Genomic DNA, 10,078 nt, shown 5'->3' on the forward strand with positions numbered 1-10,078 from the left:
TAACCTTTCCTGATACCAAGAGCAAAGGAGAAGCTCATATACATTGCCAGGGCGGGGGTGGGGATAGCAAAATAAACTGCTGGATAAGATTTTTTTCACACACATCCATGTTAAAAGACCATATTCCTAATATTATCAAAGTAATGACTTGTCTAACTTCCTATGTAAAAATCATCCAAGGAGTAAAATTTGCAGTTAAACCATGAAGTCAATATAAGCTAGTGTATCACTAGTATATTCAACAAACAATATTAGCAGGGAAATTTAAATACAATTAACCCAAGAGAATTTGGGGCAGAGTTTTCAGTGTCAAGAATAAAAATTTGGTGGTGTGCTTCTATCATCCATTGGTGTAAAGCCAAGCAGGTTTGACCCATAAATTCCTCTTGAGCAGCGTTCAAGGTCTTCTGCAGTGAGAGGTCCAGAGGTCAAGTGCTGCGTGGGAAATGTCGAGCATCTCAGGAAGACTACTATCAGATCTTTCTTGGGTGAGACTTCAGGTAGGTTAAAGAACAAATTCAGTAACTGAATAAAAATTAGTTGGAGACAATGTCAGATGAGGTTTCCTGGGTTTTCTACAGATGCAATTTACACCTCTGGACTAGGAAGCATATAAATGGTATGAGATGGCAGCAGGTGTCACAAGGCTGACTGTCCTCGGCTCTAGAGAAGGACAATACTGCCCTAATAATCAGGGACTTTGCAAAGACCTATTGGAAGACAGAGTCCATATTGTAGTTATCTTTGGGTTTTCCATAGTGCTCAACACTGTGCTTGATATACATTAGGCACTCGATACACAAGAACTAGTGAGATTATGAAGGTAATGTAACATCAAATACCAACACTTTTATTTTTTTAGTCACTGTACTTTTTCCAACCATTTCCCAGTATCCTCAAAAATGCCACCCGGAGGCTCTTCCAAAGCTAACAAACAAGTCAAACTAAGTCCAGTATCTACTCCTTTATAACAGCAAACTCTTCTACTATGTTAAATATGTGTGTGGCACTATTCTAAACCCCTTTGCAGATGCTTCCTGACTCACATACTGATTCTACCCATCTGTGAACCAAGTTAGTTCAGTTGCTCTGTCAGTTGGTTATACAGAGCCTTCCATGTGAGCATAGATTTGTGCTAAGGGAGTAGGACTGAGCTAAAGTGGAGGATGGCACAGGGGTCCAGCAACCTACTTGTACAGTTACTTGAACTTTCTGTCCCTGCGCATGGCTGATGCCTGATGGAGATGGTGATCATCATCATCATCACCATAGGTCTACCCTCTCTTCATAGATCTGAGAAAATCCAGCTCATAGTAGCAAACTCTGGCCACAAGGATGTCTGATGTTACAAGGTCATATGCTCTGTCCTTCCAGAGACCAGTAACATGCCAGAATCCACTTGTTGGAAGCTATATAGTTTTGTATTGTGTATGGAATGGTCTTAGGTGTAATCCTTTGAGGGCTTGCTATAAACTCCACACAGACTTATAGCATCATAGGATCTTCCAGGTTGTATGGTTCAATTGGCAGGGCTTCTTGCACTGCAGATTATATCTGCTGTAGAGTTCTTTCTTGGTCTTGATCCCACTCGAAACTAGTAGCTAGTACTCCCTATAACATAGTAAATGGATTGAAGGAGTATTGTCAAGTGTGAAATATGCTGCCCCAGAACCCAAAACATTCTATTAAATACTGTTCTTCTTTCTTGGGTGGTAGGAAAAGGAGAAATGGCATAATTTGTTCTTTTCCTTAGAGGTTGTGTCTCAGCATAACCCAGACAACCTAACATTTAAAAATTTTTACCAATGTAGCAATATATGTTCACAGAGTTTATCTCTTATCTTCTGAAGCACACATAATTTATCAAAACTTCCACAAATAATGTAATAGTATGCCTTTACGCCATGTACAGACAGAGAAACAACATGTATCCCATTTGTTTACAATAAAAAAAAAAAAACTTCCACATAATTTCTGGGTTTTGCTTATCTGATCCAATAAATACAATATCATTGATGTAAAAGACCAATGTGTTGCCAATACAATGTCCAAATGGTTCAGATCCCTTCAAACAATATGATGACAGTGAGAAGGAGAAATAATAAAGTCCCAAAGCAAGAATGTCCATTTCACATAAATGTAAACTGTTTCTGATCTTTTTTTATTGATGGTAAGGGGGGAAATTCCACTCATTAGATCAATAACCACATATGGATCCACATATCTGATGTCATTTTAATCTTCACTAGCAAAGATACCACATGCAGCACAGCAAATGAAATTGGAGCCACTCCTTGCTTGAAACTGTGTTGGCTCATTGTTAACTGCCAGAATCCATTCAGTATTTATAAGGAGTAATATTAGTGAATTAAGTAAGGATATAATAAGATCATCAATTCTACATCTACCAAGCTAAAAAGTTGGGCATGCCCAGCAATATTCTGTCATCAAATGGAAGTGATATAAATGTGATCAGAGCCCAAAAGGCATGAAGGCACAAATAAGTTACATGAAGAAATAGTCTAAAGGCCCATGGTCGCCACAGTGGTTACATTGCCTTCTGTCTCCCATCCTGCCACTGTGGCCTCATCATGTGATTACCCTCAATCAGCTGACAAAAGAAGAGGAGACTTGGTCCTGCTTTGCAGATAGTTCTACATGTTATGCAGACACCACCCAAAAGAATAGCTGAAGCACTAAAGACCCTCTCTGGAATATCCAAAAAGGACAGCAGTGAAAGGAAACTTTCAGGGAGTAGAACTTTGAACCATGCATTTGGTTGTGCACTTCACACAAGGAAAGAAAAATGGAAAGACATGGAATTATATATCAACCCATGAAGTTTAGGCAATGGTTTGGTTGGATAGTCATGGGAAGAAACATGATCTAAAAGTTGATGACAAATAAATTTGGGGAAGAGATCTATGAATAGATCACTCTGAATAAGCAAAAACATGAAGATATTTGTGTCCTATGTGAATGTTCACCAAAGGATGACCTCAGAAAAGGATTATTTTAATAATCAAGTGGACAGGATAGCAATTAGCCTCTCTCTCCAGTCACACCTGTCATTATCCAATAGGTTTATGAATAAAGTGGCCACAGTGGCAGGGACGGACATTATGCACAAGCTCAGCAACATGAACTTTCACTTACCACAGCTGAGCTGGCTTTGGCTACCACTGAGTACCTATTCTGGCAACAGCAAAAACCAACATGAGCCTCTGATATGGAAACATTTCCTAGTGTTATTATATAGCTACCTGGTGGCAAGTTGGTTAAATTGGGCTACGTCTATTATGGAAGGGGCAGAATTTTGTTCTTACTAAAATAGACATTTACTTTGAATATTGATTTCCCTTCCCTGTATGCAACGCTTTTGCCCAAACTACCATCCATGTGTTACTAACCATCATGGTATTCTGCATTGCTTCTGACCAAGGTACTCACTTCACAGCAAAATAAGCATGGATCCATGCTTATGGCACTCACTGGTCTTATCATGTTCTCCAACATCTTGAAGCAGCTGGTTTGATAGAACAGCACAGTGGTCCTTTGAGCACCCAGTTACAGTGTCATCCAGGTCATGATATTTTATAGCATTTGGGCAAAGTTCTGTAGAAGGCTACATATTCTATGAATCAGCATCCAATATATGGTGCTGTTTCTCCCCTAGAAAGGATTCATGGATCATGTAAGAATCAAGAGGTAGAAATGGGAGTGGCACCACTCACCATTAACTCCTAGTGACTCTCTAGCAAAGTCATTGCTTTTTGCTCCCACAACTTTATGCTCTGCTGATCTAGAGCTCTTAGTTGCAGAGGAAGGAGTGCTTTCACCAGTAGACACAGTAATGAATCTACTGAACTGTAGGATAAGACTGCTACCCACTTTTGACTCTTCGTGCGTCTGAATCAATAGGAAAAAAAGAGTTATGGTTTGTGGTGGTTGATCCTAAGTACCAATGGGAAATTTGACCAGTTTTACACAATGACAATGAGGAAACGTATATCTGAAATACAGTACATAGTTTGGACATCCTTACTATTCTCAGGCTGTGGATCAAGTTCAATGGGAAATTACTACAAAAAGCCAATCCATGTATGCCTACTAATGTTAGCAGAATTATAACCATGTTATTATCTTTATTTAAAGATTTAGTACAATTAAGGAGATGTGCATGGGTGCCAAGTTGACAATGGGTGTATTATGATGGTTAACTTTATGTATCAACTTCACTGGGCTAAGGGATACCCAGATTGTTGGTAGAACATTTCTGGGTATATCTGTGAAGGTGACATGCACACAAAATGTTTATTGGGGTGTGCTCTCAGGAACAACACCCAAAAGAAGGTAAAGGAAGCAGGACTGAGCATAGGGAACCGTTTAGTATATTTGTAATAGAAGCCTCAGCTGATCGCAGGGGAGAATGAAACTAGGATGGCCATTTAGAGTTGCTGTGAAACCCCTACACAGACAATTTCTAAATGCAAACTACTCCTGGAGAGGGGCATACATCATGGGCAAAAAATTTTTTTTCATCAAAGAATTCCTAAAGAGCATCCTACACTCTCAGTAGTTGGGGGCATGAAGTGGGAGTCACCGTTCATTAGCGAGCCCATTAGACACAAACTCTCATGATAAAATGAAAAACTTCAAAAGCCTAAGTTAGTAACTTCACCTTTAGAAGAACAGCAGATACTGAAAATTCCAAAGGACAAAGGCCCCATTTCATATGAGCCTAAAATATTTGAAAGAAATGTACATATTCCATGTGTCTCCATAAAATAATGAACTTTCTTTAAAAAGGTTAATTGCTCGAGGAACAGAGTTTCCATGTCCTCCACAGTATTGTAGCTTTCACAGATGATGCAAGCAGACATGTGCTATTTTGGACCCTGTTGAATCAAGAACTAAGCAGAATTGACAATACTGCTCAAAGCAGTGTGTTTAAGTGTTTCTCATACCCGTCATGCCCATCTTCATGTTTTCCTACACATTTTGTGACATACAGGCATCAGAGAAGGAGACCTAGGTTTATTCCCAGCTATCTAATTAGCTGTATGACATTAGACAGGTCATTTCCCCTCTTTGCCCTCAACTTTCTAAGATTCAGTAAAATATAATGAATCAGATATTGCTAACACATGATTTGCACATATGTGTTCACCCTTCTCACTCATGGGAACCGTTGCTAATCAAACAATGGTGATACTCAGTATGAAACCTAGAGGCCACCTCTAAAGTAAAAGTTCCCTTCTTGTATCTATGGGATCCACAGGCTCTGATGGCATCCTCAGAGTCATGTATGGAGAATCATAAGCCAAAACTACCACAGTCAGTCTTGTGTACAAATGTCGTAGGATCACATGGCATTAATAAGATCATGGAAACACTACACCACTGAGGCAGAAGTTCCAGACTACATCTCCACTTTCTCCAAAGTCCTTCATCCTCTGCTGTGTAGGCCCCAGCCCTGTCCATCTCTCAAGGAACCTACCAAGGAATCACCAGGTGGGGGTTGCCCTAGGGCACGTCAGTTACCCAGGGTGATGTTATTTGAGAAAAAACAATTTTAGAGCATGTCTTCACATCAGTGCAAATGAGCTCCAATCTTTACAGACCATTAATAGGCATTATTGTTTTACAGTTATAAAATCTAATTCCCCATGAGTCACAAAGGCCCACCAACCCCGACCTTTCCTACCTTCACAATATCACTTTCTTCCCTTCCCAACAAACACATACTGGTAAGCAGTAATTGACCCTTTCTGAGAAGCAATCCCCTTGCCTATCCCAATTGGACCCCAGTCATTCCCTAAGCTCTCCTCTTCCCACTAACTCTTCACTCCACATATCATCTCCCTCCTCTGACTTTAAGAAACTCATTCTGCATAATGACAGTTTTGCAAGACAAATTCTGTGGATCTTAAAAGAATCTAGTGTCCTCATTAGGGTCAATATTTTAAGGCCCTTCAATTATTTTGAAATTCTTAACTCTGTCCTTGTTCCTTGATTCGTCAGTAATGCTGCCAGATGCAATGTATCATTCAGTAAGTCCAACCATTTGTCAAAAATAGTAACTGAAGTCCCTATATTGCCAACTCAAAGCTTGATCTCTCAAAACCCAGATTCAAAAATACATTAAGCTCAACTATGTTCGAATTTCATTTGGAGATTTTTTTGCTGATAGCCGCCAGTTCCCAGGACCCCACATCCTAAAATCAAGCCAGCATTAGTACTTCATTAGGTGAAAAGTATGACAGAATATAGAAAACCATGGCTAGGGGTACCTTAAAGATTATGTAGTTCAACCCTCTTGTTGTACAAATAGGAAAACTATGCTGAGGACAGTTATGTGATTTACTCAGAGTAACACAGTAAATTAGTAACAGAAAAGGAATTGCCTTGTCTTATTGACATACACACACACACACACACACACACACACACACACACACATACACATCATCTCTATTTCAGATAGTACAAAGCACCATCTTTTTTTTTATCTTTTTGCACTGTAAATATCAATTCTGTCAAAGTTACATGCAATGTATAATTATCAAGAAGAGATAAAGACTACCAAATTCATGTGACTTGGGTACCTATCTTTTAAAAGGTCTCCCTGGTTCACAATACTTAAAAATTACTTAAGTAATTCTTTTGACTTAAAGAAAAGTTGCACAACATTCTGTTAGGTGATTCCTTTATTTATTTACTCAAAATGTACTGAGCTTCTCATATTTTCCAGATACTGATCTTAGTATAAGGGATAGGAATAGAGAAAAGGAAGGCACAAGTCCTTTTCTTATAGAACTCAACATTTTGTGGAGAAAGACAGGCAATACACAAATTAAAATCCATAGTGTGTCAGACAGTTATAAGAGCCATGGAGGAATATTCAGGAGGAAAATTTTCTAGGAGGTGCCAAGAACTAACCAATGAACAGAACTCCCCAGACAAGGTGACAATTGAACAAAGACCCAAAGGAGGTGAGGGAGCAAGATAGGTGGCCATTTGCAGGAAGCAGGTCCTAGGCTGAAGGAACAGTAACTGCAAAGACTTTGAAGCCATGTTGATCCCCTTGAGCAATAGGGAAATGGTGGAAAATAAGTAAAAAGAGTTGGATTGAAAGAATGTGAAACAAATCATGTAGGGTCATTTTACTGAGTGATGAGTCACTGAAAGGCATTGGAAAGGGAGGAACATGATGATTTCATTCTATACAATGAGCAATCACATTTACTAGGATAGCTATAAACAAAACAGTCAAATAATATAAAGTATTGGCAAGGATGTGGAAAAATTAGAGACTTCATGCAACACTGGTGGGAATGTAAAATGGTGCAGTCACTTCAGAAAACAATCTGACAGCTCCTCAAAATGTTAAACATAGAGGTACCATATGATTCAGCAATTCCACTCCTAGTTACATACCCAGGAGAAATGAAAACACATGTCCATGCAAAAACTTGTCCACAAATGTGTGTTACAGCATTATTCATAAGAACCTCAAAATGGAAACAGCCCAAATACCCATCTGATGAACATGTAAATAAAATTTAATCTATCTGTACTGTAGAATATTTGACAATTTAAAGAAATAAAAACTATAACAGGGATCAACCTTGAAAACATTACACTAAATGAAAGAAACCAGTCAAAAAAGATAAAATATTGCCATATTGAATGTTCCCAACAGGCAAATCTATAGGAACATAAAATGTTCATAGTTGCACAGAACTAGAGGTGCAGGGGAGGTTAGGAGAAAATAAGTAACTCCTCATGGGTGTAGGGGTTTTTGGGGGTTGGGGTAATGAATGTCCCAAAATTTATTGTAGTAAGAGTTACATAATTCTATAAATGTATTTAAAACATATAATTGTTCACTTTAAATGGGTTACTTATATGTGAATGATTTCTCAATAAAGTTATTGTTTGTTTTTATAACAGTCAACCATCAGGGCTGCTTTGGTAAGGCTATACAGTGTCAAGGGCAGAAGAATGGAAACCAATTTGGAGGCTGTTGCAAAACAACAGGTGTAAGATGATGGCAGCTTGGATCAAAGAATGAATAGTGAAGTTGGGAGAAGCACTTGAGATTTGTAGATGCTTCAAATGATAAGTCAGTACCTTTCCTTTCTGAAGGGTTGAATATAAACTATGTGTTAGAGGTAAATGTCAGAGTCTGAGCCACCGATAAGGTGTCTTTCCATGGACTGTGAGGAGGACACTGCCAGAATAAAACAATAGTGGGAAGAGGTGAGACCTGGAGTTAATTTGGGCTATGTTCAACTTAAGAACCTATCATACATCTAAGAAGCTATCAAATGGGCACCTAAACGTAGCATTCAGAGCAAACGTGAACACTAAAAATATAAATACAGGGATGATCAGCATTTAGATATTTTGTACCATAGTATTGACTATTGCTCAGAAAGTGAGAACAGATATAAAAGATAAGAATTCTGATCACCAATTCCTGAGACATGCCAACATTTTGGCATTTGAAAATGAGAAACTATCAAAGGAGATGAGGAAAAAAGTATCTATTGAGATATGAGGCAAATCAGGTAAGTATGGAGTCTTGGAGACAAAAGAAGAAAATGTTCAAATGAGGAGGAAGCAATTGTTTGTGTTAAGTGCTTCTGATGAGTCAAGTAAAGTGAGGATCAAGAATTGACCAATGAACTTAAGAGTCTGGAGATTATTGTCTGGCCTTCACAGAATTAGTCTTGGTGAATTGTTGGGGGCAAAAGATTAGTTGGAGTGACTTCAAAAGAGAATGAAAGGAGAGAAACTGGAGGAAAATAAAGACTATTCATTCACTGTTGTTCTGTGAAGAAAACCTGAGAAATTGATTGGCAGTTGGAAGAGGTGTATGTCAGAAGAAGTTCTTTTTTTAAGATGTGAAAAGTCACAGCAAGTTTGTTTGCTGATGGAAAAGTTCCAGGAGAAAAGTAAACAGGAAACATCCATGATGCAGGAGAAGGAGGTAAAGGCAGGAGTCCCATCTTGAATATAGAGAAGAGTTGAGGTCTGGGGCTTGTTGAGGGTGGATGGGGAGGTCTTAGGTGCATGAACAGCTCATCACAGTAAAAGGAGGTCAATGAGTACAATAGAACATATTCAGAGATGTGGAAATTGGAATATATAGATATATTCTTTTGATGTAACTTCTCTGTGAAATGGGAAGTAGAATTTCTAAGTGAAAATGAAGAGTGCAAGAGAAGGGGAAGGTATATTTTGAGGAGAGAGAAGTAGAAGAGTCCTTTGTAAAAGGAATTAAAGATCAGATTGGGTAGGCCTAGCAACCCTAGTTAGACTCTTAATTAGACACTCTTAATTAGAGTGTCATTGTTCAGCATGTGTGTATTCTACAGCCACATTGAATTACATAGGTATAGGCAGAGAGTGCAATTTAATCCAGGTTGGCATTTTCTAGAAGAGTGGAATAAGGAATGAAAGGGCAAGGTAGTTGATGGAATGCAAAAAAGTGATTATAATGATGACCCACGTCATATACCCAGTCTAAGCTAGTCAGCTTTTCATCACTGTAACCAAAATACCTGGCAAAAAAAAACTTAGAAAAGATTTATTTTGGCTCATGGTTTCAGAGGTTTCAGTCCATGGTTGGTCAGCTCCATTGCTCTGGACCTGAGGCGAGACAAAACATCATGGCAGAAGGGTATAACAGAAGAAAGCTTTCAGTTCATAGCAACCAGGAAACATAGAGAGAGAGAAAGAGAGGGGCAGGGTGAACAGGACCAGGGACAAGATACATCCCTCCTGGGAGTGGTCCTAGTGACTCACTTCCTCCAACTAGGTCCCATGTCCTAGTTTCCTCCACCTCCCCATAGTCCATTCAGCCAGGATGGATTACTGTTTTACTGAGGTTAGTGCCCTCAGAATCCAATCAGTTCCCAAAAGCTTTGCCTCTGTACATTGCTTCATTGGAGACCGAGTCTTCGACACAAATCTTTGGGGAACATTCCAGATCCAAACCATAACATATGGGTAAGGTGAACTGAGAACATTGAGGGGGTTGAGAGTCAATGTAAAGAAGGAAAGGTAA

This window comes from Sciurus carolinensis, chromosome 5, assembly GCF_902686445.1.
Source record: "Sciurus carolinensis chromosome 5, mSciCar1.2, whole genome shotgun sequence".
Classification (NCBI taxonomy): Eukaryota; Metazoa; Chordata; class Mammalia; order Rodentia; family Sciuridae; genus Sciurus; species Sciurus carolinensis.